This window comes from Ammodytes marinus, assembly GCF_949987685.1.
Source record: "Ammodytes marinus genome assembly, chromosome: 13".
Lineage (NCBI taxonomy): Eukaryota > Metazoa > Chordata > Actinopteri > Uranoscopiformes > Ammodytidae > Ammodytes > Ammodytes marinus.
Genome location: NC_137217.1, coordinates 17,170,373 through 17,181,365, shown reverse-complemented (window position 1 = coordinate 17,181,365; position 10,993 = coordinate 17,170,373).

Sequence of the window (10,993 nt, the reverse complement as noted above, 5' to 3'; positions counted from 1 at the left end):
AGGTCAGATGTGTTCTCACAGTGCATCATTGGTGAATCAAGGAGTAGGCAGTGGTGTGTTGTTGTTTGAGGCACAGTTTTCTCTCTCTATAAAGATAGCAGGAGGAGCGTAGCATGTGGCCCAGGGTGGGAATCTGGCTCCTGTTGCAGCTGAGATACAGAGTTTGGAGGGTTTAGTCTGTGTTCATAGTGTTGTTCATCCAGCCCCACTGTAGACCTGAGCCCTCTGGGGGGACCTACTTCCATTTGTTTTCACTTTCCTGTCCAAATCATGCAGTCGGAGAGATGAATCATTCATGTCTTTGAGAGGCCCTTGTGTGGATGAAAAATGAGGAGATTTAACGGTCCTGCCTCCAGAATTCAAGATAGATCAGTATGCAATGTCTTTTGATTAATCAACATTTAGACTTCCATTTGCTTTTTTTTATTCTATAATTCAGATTTTCTGTTAAGGGCTTGCTATTTTCACAGTTGATTTCTACCTGAAATATGCAAGTGTTGTTGCCTATCTAGTTTTTACCCATCTGCATATCTGTCTGTCAGCATGCCCATTGACAGGCCCCAACGGAGGGTGCCCCTGTTGAACCTGTTCTGTCAAATCTGCATGGGTGAAATCAGTTAAGGTGATAAATGAGCTGTGTTCCAGAGTTCTTGGCGTGCTCAGCCTAACGGGCAGATTGTCACTTGGCTGTCACAGGGTGGGGCAGTTTTCCCTGATGGCAGAAACAGACAAACTTCAGACTTCACAGGCCTGCTGGTTGTCACTCCATGGCATCCCATCATCCTCCGGGCCCCCGACTGTGCTGCCATGCGTCATGCCAAACATCTCTTTGTTGTTAGCTTTCATCTGTGGGTACTTGCCAGTCCAATCCTGTGAGTTATTGGACTGCAGGAGGTCATGGCCGTAACCCCTCCCCACTTGGCGTGAAATGTGCAGAACAAACGGATCCAGGAATTACACAGCGATTGGACACACTGGCTGGATATCTAAGAGCAGTGTTCTTGTAAAGGTCTCTGTGGCCAGATAGGTGTGAAAGGGGTTACTGGCCCATCTGTTTCAGAAACCACCCCTTGAGGTGACAACATTAGAGCATTCTCTGAATTCTCCCTTTTAGCTTTGAGAGGCAAAGCTGCTGACTGAAGTTAAGTTTTCCAAAAAGGGAGGCTTGAAAGCTACATCATGTTATCTTTAGAACAGAGAGAACACATCTGCAAAAGGAAGTTTTAATCGTGCCCTCTAGATGTGTTTAAAAGCCCAGAATAACATCAGTGATTGGCATCTTGTGTCTGTGAGCAGACCAGAAAAAGAATGAAGACACTTGGGATGCCTGGAGTACTTTCCCCTTTCATTCAATTATAACTTCTATTTGGCTTTTTCACAGGTCGGAACTTTGTACTTTGTTGCTCAAAAGGAAACATAAGGTTTTCTCAAATCCATTTCATCCTCTGGTTTTTCACACACAGCTTTGAGGAGATCACACAGTTGATTTTTGTTTTTTTTGTGCTGGTATTTTCTACACGCTTCATAAAAAGAGACAGTCAAAGCTTGTTAGGCTCTGTGTTATTGATGGGGCTGGGCCCAAGAGTCAGTTTGGTTACTGGATACGAGTTGAAAGGCAGAGGTCAGGAACGCTGCTGCCGCCACTCCCAAGCGCAGCATGGTAGCATTTCTATGTAGAATGTGTCAACGTGTACGATTGTCTGTCTGAGTATGCACATGTGTGTGGGGTATATATTGTTTTCAATGGCAATATATTTGTGATGTGTTTGTTTGTGAGTTTGTTTGTATTTGTATAGCTGCTGTATCTGCTCCTTGGACCTCTGCACTGTCAGTGCATTTGCAACATTTTCTTTTCTTGTGTATGTTGTGTGTATTTGTCTTCTCTGTCCTTTGAGTTTGCTATGGAACGTTCATAGTAATATCTCTTACATCTCCAGCTGTTCTTGTTTTTTTCACGTCTTGTTCCTGTTTTAATCAACCTGCAGGGTGCACTGTTGCTGAAGGAGCCACCAGGGGCTTTACCCCGCTTGGACAGCGTCCTGCAATTACAAGTCCTGCAGCCTTAGTTACTTTACTATGCTTTCCAGTCTCAGTCAAGCTGACAAAACTGACAAATACGAGAGCTTATTGTGGAGACAAAAAGATGGCAACAGAGTTTTGACCCCTAAACCGTGCCTTTGCCTCTTCGCGATGTAAGGAAATAAGGAGTTGTTTGATTTGTTGAGGCACTCTCATAGGAGTTGCCAAAGTAGAACATTGTCTTTACTTCCACCGCATAATATGAAAGCTAGTCAGGGTGAATCTGTAACTATGGTGGAAAAATGTGTACTACTATGATGCAGTAATAAGATCCAGAAACTCAAGGGCATCCTAGCAAGGCGTTTAAAAATACATCTGGAGCCCCTCCAGGCTTATGCATATGGAGTAGCCCAGACATTGACATTGTAACAGAGGTGGTGGGTGCACTGTGGGACATTTCCGGATATGCATAGCACTGACTTAATAATCAGAGGAAGAGCTATTTTTTCAGTGGTATTGTTGCGTCTGAGACCTTTGAGACACCACAGAGGGAGAGTACTGTGACTGTGCTGTGGTCAAGTAAAGAAATGGTGGCGTAGGTGGAAGTGGCTTGGACAAAAGAGTCAGCCCACCCTTCCCATACAACACTTGATTTCCTGTTGCACTTTTTTAGATTGCACCTTTTAAAATCCATGAATGGGGCTTTTATTGAGTCTTTAAAGGTCATTGACAAATCTACAGTAGCAGTCAAGCAGTAAGCAAACCTATTTTTGTACATTCTTTTTACGTTGTTGGAATATTCCTTGATAATGGTGCTAAACCATATACAGGTCTCTGAAGGGAGATTTGTTCCTTAAGAAGAAAATCTGGAACTTGTGTTAAAAACTGCCTGTACTTTTCCTCCGACTCAAATCACAATGCTGGTGTTTTGCCAAGGACAAACAAGCCTCATAAAATGTGTTTTTCTCAAAAGCTATGGTAATACAACAATATATATATATGCTATAAAGATTCACCTCAGTGGACGTCATGTCTGTCTGGCTAGAGACTTTCATTGACATCACATTATAATTATTTTTAACTTTTGATGTTGAGTAATTGTCTAAAGCAGCATGCATTGCAGCAATCAGAGACATTTGAGCTTGATACAAATTAACACTTTCCACCTCCATGCAGAAAATAATTCCTCAATTGGATTCAGTAAGAAATTGTGGAATGGTCGCCATCAGCATCCTTTTTAATATGGTGGAAGCTTGCATTATCCCTCTCAATTACAAAAGTAGCAAACCTCTGTATAGGCATGAGGTATCTCTCCCACGTCCTTCCAGCTCCATTATTCTCAATAAGACAATGAACAACAAAATTAATACATCACTTTTACTATAGAATCATAGAAGTACATCAAGGTAAAAATGCGCGGGGTCTTCTTTCGGCATTTCTATAGTATATAGAGGCAATAATAAAGGGAAAACCCAAATATTGTACGATATACTGTATTAGGTGTAGTGCACACCACTGCTCCCTGTCACAGTATATTCAAATGGCACCTTGCATATTAATTTCATGGTCATCCAATGTCTTTTCAACACTAAATCTATTGAGAATTGATATTTTTAAAGACACCGTTGTCCTCTAAGGTTGCACTCTTGATCTCTCTCTGTGTCATAGCATTATTTGCTACCACTATGTTGGAGATCTCTTGCTCTTGCGCTTTAGAAACTGCTTTTCTGTCATCAGTACAAGGTAGACATCTAGTCTTACACTTTGGAATTCACAAATAGATAGGATTACAGCACATTCACTGTACTTTAATGCACTGTCCTGTGCTTTACTGTATGCCTTTAGTTTTTTCTACAACATGAGTCAGAAATACATTGACCTTTTATTACGGCTTTTATTGTATGTAATTTTACTGTAGTTTTTTAAAAACTTTAATTAAGCTGTATTGCTGGAATACTATAATATGATTATGAATAACTCCATATACAGGTCCTTCTCATATAATTAGCATATTGTGATAAAGTTTATTATTTTCCATAATGTAATGATAATAATTGAACTTTCATATATTTTTGATTCATTGCACACCAACTGAAATATTTCAGGTCTTTTCTTGTTTTAATACTGATGATTTTGGCATACAGCTCATTAAAACCCCAAATTCCTATCTCAAAAAATTAGCATATCATGAAAAGGTACTCTAAACAAGCTCTTAACCTAATCATCTGAATCAACTAATTAACTCTAAACACCTGCAAAAGATTCCTGAGGCTTTTAAAAACTCCCAGCCTGGTTCATTACTCAAAACCGCAATCATGGGTAAGACTGCCGACCTGACTGCTGTCCAGAAGGCCATCATTGACACCCTCAAGCAAGAGGGTAAGACACAGAAAGAAATTTCTGAGCGAATAGGCTGTTCCCAGAGTGCTGTATCAAGGCACCTCAGTGGGAAGTCTGTGGGAAGGAAAAAAGTGTGGCAGAAAACGCTGCACAACCAGAAGAGGTGACCGGACCCTGAGGAGGATTGTGGAGAAGGGCCGATTCCAGACCTTGGGGGACCTGCGGAAGCAGTGGACTGAGTCTGGAGTAGAAACATCCAGAGCCACCGTGCACAGGCGTGTGCAGGAAATGGGCTACAGGTGCCGCATTCCCCAGGTCAAGCCACTTTTGAACCAGAAACAGCGGCAGAAGCGCCTGACCTGGGCTACAGAGAAGCAGCACTGGACTGTTGCTCAGTGGTCCAAAGTACTTTTTTCGGATGAAAGCAAATTTTGCATGTCATTCGGAAATCAAGGTGCCAGAGTCTGGAGGAAGACTGGGGAGAAGGAAATGCCAAAATGCCTGAAGTCCAGTGTCAAGTACCCACAGTCAGTGATGGTCTGGGGTGCCATGTCAGCTGCTGGTGTTGGTCCACTGTGTTTTATCAAAGGCAGGGTCAATGCAGCTAGCTATCAGGAGATTTGAGCACTTCATGCTTCCATCTGCTGAAAAGCTTTATGGAGATGAAGATTTCATTTTTCAACAAGACCTGGCACCTGCTCACAGTGCCAAAACCACTGGTAAATGGTTTACTGACCATGGTATTACTGTGCTCAATTGGCCTGCCAACTCTCCTGACCTGAACCCCATAGAGAATCTGTGGGATATTGTGAAGAGGAAGTTGAGAGACACCAGACCCAACACTGTGGATGAGCTTAAGGCCGCTATCGAAGCATCCTGGGCCTCCATAACACCTCAGCAGTGCCACAGGCTGATTGCCTCCATGCCATGCCGCATTGAAGCAGTCATTTCTGCGAAAGGATTCCCGACCAAGTATTGAGTGCATAACTGAACATAATTATTTGAAGGTTGACTTTTTTGTATTAAAAACACTTTTCTTTTATTGGTCAGATGAAATATGCTAATTTTTTGAGATAGGGATTTTTGTTTTTTCTTTACTTTTTTGCCAAAATCATCAATATTAAAGCAATAAAAGGCTTGAACTACTTCAGTTGTGTGTAATGAATCTAAAATATATGAAAGTCTAATGTTTATCAGTACATTACAGAAAATATTGAACTTTATCACAATATGCTAATTATATGAGAAGGACCTGTATGCCTCCATTTGACATATTTGGACAATTGAATGGACTTTTGTGGAGCTGATACATAAATTATAATTAAATAATGTATACATATTTTGGTTATTTCAACTGATAATCAAACATTAATCAGTTTTGATCATAAAAAAATATGCATTATGATTTGAGAATTGTGCCAAATCATTTGAGAAAAATTGTAATCCCTCAGGCATTTTCTAAGGTAAACTAAGATTGGCTCAATTCCATCAAAGTCAGGTGTATGTTTGGGATGCTGTGTTTGTGTGATACAGATGAGGCATTGGACTTTTGCGGGCATTTCAATGATGCAGGTCTCAGAGAGAGAGAGAGAGAGTGTGATTGAATGATTCTCCACATTGTGGTTTCCGGTAGAAAGGTTTTCTCGTTCCAGTGTTCATTAATTAATAGCTCACTAAAATTTCTGCTGACTTTAAGAATGATCTTTCAAGACTCTAATCAATGCTAAGCCTTTTTGGTGCTAGAATAACATTTGAAGATCAATCGTTTGTGTTGCTATGAGAGAAGGTGTTTGGCAAAAGGGGGACAATGTGGGCTTGTCATAATTTGAATGCAGGGTGGAAGTTCTACAACAACAACATGGTCAATTTGATACAAACAGTGGATCAATGGTTTCCAGCAGAGATGAGCACATTGATCAGTAAAAATACTGAGAGCTGCCCTTTGTTTCCAGTGTGCCTTTGTGCTCCACATGTATTTTTAGAATGCCTATGGCAGAGGATCAAGGGAGGGCGTCAGGGACCTATTCAGAGTTAGAAAGTAAACTGACCTCAAGGTCAGTGCACAATATCTGGATGCCTTAAAATTGTGTTTTTGCCTTCATGGAAGTCCGTTATGCTTCTTCCTGTCTCTCACATCTCCCATAGAATGCTCACAGCAGGCGAATAAACAGATATTTCTGCAAAGTGTTTCACTTTTAGGGATATTTCTTGATTTATCCCTCTTTGAATAGCATCATCGCTGTATTTTGTTTTATGTCCATGGCAGGCTCTCTCTTCAGAGAAACACATAAAGCTGTATGAGCTCCATCTGACCATGCTACTATTAGCTGCATTGCAAAACTTTGTCGGCAATGGTTTTAGGATGAAGTACCAAACATGTCTGCCTTTAAAGGCTTTTTCCTGTTATTTGATCCAACCTGTTAAGTGCATTCTATATCACCCTGAACGTCCAACAGGAAATACCACAGGACGCCAGACAGAGTAACCCAATAAAAGCAAGAGCGCCCAAATCATTAGTGAGGAAACGTGCTCGCATAACACATCCAGATGTACAGGCTAATTGGATTTTACCATCAAATCAACAGTTGTAATGCTTTTGTGCTTTTACGAGACTGACCGCAAGGTAAAGGGAAAATGGGTTGTTTGAAGTGACATAAACTTTACCCATGGCATTTAGCGAATTTAGAGCACACTGTACTCCACACATGCAAAGACTAGGGCAGCAACGTGCCATGGCATCAAAACCTAAATTGTTCCGGGAACTCTTCCACAGCACAGTTAGCAATGTTGACTCATTAAGAGGGCTGATGTAAGTAACATGGCGGCCATTGAGGTAATTGGTGTGGAGAGGTAATTTCCCTCCTGTACCACGGCCGCCCCCAAGAGCTGTGGGGTGGCCACAAGAGAGAGGAAACTCAGGGAACGAATGGGGGGAAGTGGGGGCACGGTTACGTAAGATGTTGCTGTTAGTATGCAGCCCATCTCTTGGGACGAACATCCCCTCTGACTGGGAGAACTTAGCACCTGATGATCACATCCGCCACAGTCCTCTAAAGGGTAGCATGATGAAACTCTGCATCCACACAAGAAGGAAGACGAGTAATAGGTAGGAAGCCATATCATAACTTTAATTAAAACTGATTTTTAAACATATCTATTAGAGGTGCACCGTGCAACTTTAGGTTGCATCAGGGAAGTGAATCTTTCTATGGTATATCTCTTCATAACACAATAAACAAGCTTTACTCACAGGAAAATTGGATCCCTGGGACACTGTTTGACGCTAGAAAGCTACATTAAAAGTCACTGTTTCACTGTTGTTGTTTACAGCAGCAGAGGCCACAGTTTGGTTTACAAACATATTCTAGTCTTACATTTGGTTCCAGGTGCCTCCAAAATTAATTTGTTTTGAATTATGATGATATCATTATTCAATCATATTAAGAATTACATGTAGAGATAGAAAATATGTTTTGTGCAGGCTCTGCGAATGTAAACAAATCGCCCTATACCCTTAAACTTCATATTGCACCTTTAAATAAGATTGTGTAAGAGGGTTGCAAGAGTTCCTCTGTGATTAGTCTATTTTACAGTAGACAACCCCCGTCTGAGATACATAAGGGCTTTGAAGTTTGTAGAGAACATGGAAAAACAAGACATGCCTGACTCATTCCCTCCCACACACACACGGATCATCTGCTATTAAGGGGAACAAAACATTTTCTCGCCTGATCAAATTAGTTGTAAGGAGTGTTGTTTGTCCAATCCTCATATTTCACATGTGTCACAACACTTAAGTTCAGCTCACTTTTTCTCTCCAATCTGGCTCCCTGCTGGGTTTCATCATGCTCAGTGTGTCACAAGGCAGCCGTGCTGTGGTGATTGAGCCACAGAACTCCAGAGTTAGTGTGGAACTGGTACAGTAATTGTGGCAATATGAGTAAACCTATTTTGTAAGAGAAGGAAAAAAAAACAACGGACCACAGTTTCCTGAATTAGAACGGAAATAATAGAAGCCGAAAAGCCATGGCGGGAAGTATCTCTTTGTTATATTATCTCTTTGTCGCCAAAATAGATTTAAATTCACTGAGTTTGGGTAAATAGCATAATGATGACGTGTGTGTGGATCCATGCTTATGTGTGTGTGTATTGACATCTCTTGCTCTTGCTCCAAAAATGGCCTTTCTTTTATATTTGGAAAGGGCTCGGGGCACTTCACTGGTCTGGCCCACTTGTTCCCTCGTCTCTAATATTCCCCCACTCCGTCAGTGCTCTGATGTCAAAACACACACACACACACACGCACGCACACACACACACACACACGCATGCGCGCACACACACACACACACACACACACACACACACACACACACACACACACACACACACACACACACACACACACACACACACACACAGTTTGTGTTTGATGCGAGAGAGGTGACAGACAATCGAGCCCTGGCCCCAGAGAGAAGAGTGGAGTGGCTCTCCAGCAGGGACACTGACGTTCACACTTAAATGCTTTAATAGGACTAAAGTAGACAAAGGCCGCCGGTGACGCAGTTGGAGCTATAATGGGCTTGCCACATTGCAGGTTTACTGGACCCTGCGTATTGGACAGCTATTTCCAATCCCACAATCCCTAATCAGCCCCAGGAAGCTAGTTATAAATAAAAAGAGTAGGTTAATCGCCGCTAATATGCCCGCTAAAATGTCTCAGCTTTTTTTTGTTGTTGTCTGTGGACCAGTAGGGCAGTTTGTCCAAGGTTTGACCAACATACTGGCAAGTAATAATTCACTTTAAACAACCAATTAATAGAGAAAATAAGAAGAATCAAATTATGATGATGGCAGAACCATAGCAGCGTATTGTATTTTGATTGTGTAACAGTGGAAAATCACAGAATCCGGAGCATTGCCAATTATGTGTGTGTATCTGTACACTGCAGTGTGATTTGGCAGGATTCAGACCAAATCATATTGTCATGTCATATAAATAGTAATTCCATTGTCATGATTTGCCATTCATGTGACAGCCTCACTTCCTTTTCTGGTCAATTATGCCTCAGCCTGTGTGCCGAGGTCAGCCAACAGGGCCAGAGCTCGCCTGCCTCTGACTATGACACTATGACACATTGGAGCTCTGGGTCTTTTGGCCATCATTACCTTGCACTTGAAGGCTTGTTATCTTTCACCCCCTTTTCTCCCAACCTGAATGCCAAAACGTATTCACCAAGACCAGGGGCTTGCCAAATCTGTTACACTATAATATTTCATTTTGTAACGTGAGGTTGGCGTAATCATGTCTAGATTTACAACCATCTATGAATATATTTGTAATAAGCTATTACAAAGAAAAAAAGAAATGTTTTATTGACTAAGTCAATCTGAGGTTGGAGGTTACAGAGAAGTAGTATAGGGAATAACAATGAATGAATGCACAGTCCTCTTGTTGTCTTTGCGAATAATCAAGTATGGCACAACACGACTGCATGCATTTGCGTCCGAGTTGTTTTTATGTCTATAGGGCGAGCCTGCAAGCCGCGCATTTCCTTTTTCTTGGCTTCTTAGTTGAGCTGTGATAAAAGGGCTGAGGGGGTTAAATGTTTGTCCAGCTGAAACAACACAGTAAAACTCTTTCTCTGTGTCTCTGCAGCCGAGTCGTCAGAGCTCAGTGCCTAAAAATAGCCGTGCTGGCTCCACGCCCCTGGCTGGGGGACAGGTCAAATTATGAAGGAAGATGAAAAATTTAAAGGCACAGGCAGCATTGGCCACAAACCCAGCCCTGCATCAGTGGTCAGATAGAACATTTGACTTGACTTTTATGGGCTGGAGTCAGATCCTATTAACTACGGGTCTTTGCCTGTATGCAATGTAATGTTAATTGAAAAAGTTAAATCAGCATTTCGAGCTCTTGAGATGTGTATGTGTGTACTGTAATTCTTTGTTTGTAATCTACTAATCTACTCATTATGCAATATCCAGGGGGGGGGGGGGGTGTTTCAAGGAAATGGGAGGTGTAATCCCGGAGAGGTGTTCTTGACACAGTTTGAGAGGTTTATGTAATTGCGATCATGCCTGTTATGGCATCTCGCAGTTGGCTTCCTTGGCTAGCTGAAAGCATGCTTCCTTAGTAGCAGTACTGCCCTGGATACACACTGACTGAACCACACACATACACTGAGTCTTAAATGAACACAGTGTTCAAATGGGGTCTCGCTTGACTTGACACATTGTGTTGGGTTTTATTGACACATGCAGATTTTTCGCTTGAATCATATTGAATTTGAATTAGATCACGTTGGTTGAAATATATCATCAATATTTTTTGTACTATCCGCAGCGAAACATTTATTTTGATTTTGTTGTGACTGACATAAAAGACAAGCGGCTGCTATATTCCACAGATAAACCTTGCACTCTCCTCTTTTAGAACATCGACTCAGAAATGGATCATTCCACCCATGAACCTGAGAGAACAAAATGAAGACATAAACGGAGTGAGTGAGAGAGAGACACTGGTTCAACAAATCAGAATAAAAGAGAGAGAGAGAGTGAGAGAGGGAGTGAGGGGAACCAAGCCTCCATCTGCAGAGAGGGAGTCAGGAGACATGCCTTCTGGCAGGGAGCT